We start from the raw sequence: 2,679 nt of genomic DNA on the forward strand, positions 1-2,679 counted from the left end.
TCCGATTGGCAAAGGGATTTCCCCCCCCCCCATCCCCCTTCCAAAGCTCCGACCTCCGCCCCGGTGTCCTCCTCGCCCCATCCGCGCAGCGAGAGGCCACGCCAGTCACCAGTCCTGTCCCCGTTCTCTCGTCTCTGTGCTCTCGCTGCGAGCTGGCCGACTGTGCGGCAGCTCTGCAGATCTCCCTGCGCAAGGTAAGGTAAGGTACTGTAAGGTAAACGTCCCTGCGCGAGCCTCAGCCTGCCCCCGGGGCGTGACGCGACGCACACACCCTCCGCAGCGGCGCCGGCGGCTCCCCGGCTGCACTATCCGCCAGCTCACGAGTGTCTCTAAAACAACTCGTGTAAAATATGTATATGAACATCCGAACACACCGATGACCGAAGTCACCGATACGGCTCTAGCCTCTACAGGACATGTATAGGATCACTCCCCCCTCCGAGAACTATAAATCACACCTGGCCGGACAACCACGCCGCGCGCACGGACCACTTGCACTTCCGCACTTGCGTGGTTGCGACTTGCTGGTTGCTGTTGTCGTTGGTCCAGCGGCGCGGCGTCCTAGGCGGCGTCGGAGACCGTCGGAGTTGGGGCCCCGCGCGCGCGCACATGGCGCAGATCGCACGTCTTCGCGCGACGCGGCCGCCGCCGTCACTTCACACCAGCTGCATGGCCGGCGCCTCGGCCGTGGCCGTATCTGGCTTGCTGGCGCGCGAGCGGCGCAAGAGTCCGAAGGCCAAGAAGATGGCGGCAAAAGCGCCTATTACGGTGCACTCGCGGCGGGTACTGCTGGTGGTGCGTCTCGGCTCGACGGTGTGTACTGGCGGCACCGGTTGCGGCGAAGACGCCGGCGTGGGTTGCGACCAGCTCGCCGGCCTCGTCCTACGGTGGGGGAGGTAAAAGGGAGGGTAGCGACGAGAGAGGAGCGCACAATCTTGCGAAGGTAGTGAGGTGTGGACCAGTAGTCGCCCGTTGATGATTGCCGCCGGAGGTCTTGCAGCCCCAGCCCAACCTTCATGCCACCTCGCGGCCGTCCCACTCTCGTCGGTCTCTCCCTTGCCACTTCCTCCTCTGTCGCGTCGTTCTCTTCTGCCTCGTCCTGCGACGCCGCCGCCTGCCGGTCCCTTGTTCTCGCGGCTTCTTTCGCCTTGCGCAACGAGAGAGAGAATTCTTGATACGAAACCACGACGACACACACCAGTCGACTCGCATCGGTTGCCTCCATGAACGGCGGAGCTATTCTCGCGCCCACACCACACCTGGCTCCAACGTGGACACGCCCATAGCTGGGGACACTACTAGGTCACGCATGGCATCACAGAAGTTTTATCTCTGGGCCCCGAAAGGCATCTCTAGCAGTGTCGTTACACATGCCCCCTCCCCTCCTGGGCGCATGCGCCTCACGTCTCGCCAGAGCATAAGCCCTTGGCGTGTGGCGAGACGAGTTTTTCGCCATCGCAGCGAGCAGCAAGCCGCCCGCCGCAAACAGCCGGAGGCATCTCTCTCTCTCTCTCTCTCCTTGCGCAACTCCGTCCTCCTCGCGGCGTATCCTGGCCCCGTCTCCTTCTCTTTCAACGCCTTTTTCGGGCAAGGCGTCTATTCGATGCTCTGCACGTTAGCTGTCCGGGAGGTGTCCGGGAGGCACCTCCCGGACATCAAATGGGGCCGCCTGGTGGCCTCCGAGCGCCAGCCGAAGCAACCCTCGTCGTGCCCCGACACCCCCCCGACTCATGCTGTGCCGCTCTTGCCTGTGTGGCCGCTGACGGCGGGGCCCCGTGCGCGGCTGCGCCGCAAACTCGTGACTGCCGTCGTCACACCTGTCCACAGATGCGACGGGTGCCTGTCCGACCGCGACAAACAGGCCTCGTAGCGGATCGCCAGCCCGCCCTTTGCCTCCGCAGACGCCTAGCCGAATCGTCGTTACCTTCCGCAGACCGAGACTTCCGAGCGGGCGCGTTCTATAGATGACGGTCACGCCCAACTCACCAGCCTTGTGGCCTGAAACCGATTCTGAGCCCTGGCTCCCTTCGAGCGGCCCTCGGGGCGGCCCGGGGGCTTACTGTGCCGCTGCCCTGGCTGGCCCGCGGCACGAGTCGGTCCCGGCACCTCCCCGCCGTCCCGGTTCCCGCAGGTGAATTATTGCGATTTGCCCTCTCCGCCACTGTCGCCTCCGCGCTCTCCTCCGCCGTCGCCGCCGCCCTCGCCTCCACCGCCCTCTCCGCCACCCTCCCCGCGGCCTTCTCCACCGCCCTCTCCGCCGCTCTCTCCTCCGCCGTCGCCGCCGCCCTCGCCGCTGCCGTTGCCGCCGCACTCCTCCCCGCTGCCGGCAAGCATGATCGGCCTCACCCTCCCCGCCGCGCCGTCGGTCTCGCCGTCGCCGGCCTTTCTCTCCGACGTTTTCGCTCGTCGCCCTCCCATCTGTTCGTGCTGTCCGCATTCTTCCCTCTTTTTTCTCCTTGTCTTCCCTTTCCTTTTTTTTTTTTTTCTTTTCTTCTCCTTCTTCTTTCTCTTTTCTCTTTCTCTTCTCTTTTTTTCTTCTTGTTCTTTCTTCCCTTTCTTTTCTTTTTTTATTTACCTTCTTTCTTTTTTCTGTTTCTTTCTCCATTTATTTTATCTTTCTTATCTTCTTTTTTTTTTTTTCTTCGTCTCTCTTCTCGTTTTGTTTTTCTGTTTTTATTG

The sequence above is a fragment of the Emiliania huxleyi genome, assembly GCF_000372725.1.
Source record: "Emiliania huxleyi CCMP1516 unplaced genomic scaffold EMIHUscaffold_367, whole genome shotgun sequence".
Classification (NCBI taxonomy): domain Eukaryota; phylum Haptophyta; order Isochrysidales; family Noelaerhabdaceae; genus Emiliania; species Emiliania huxleyi.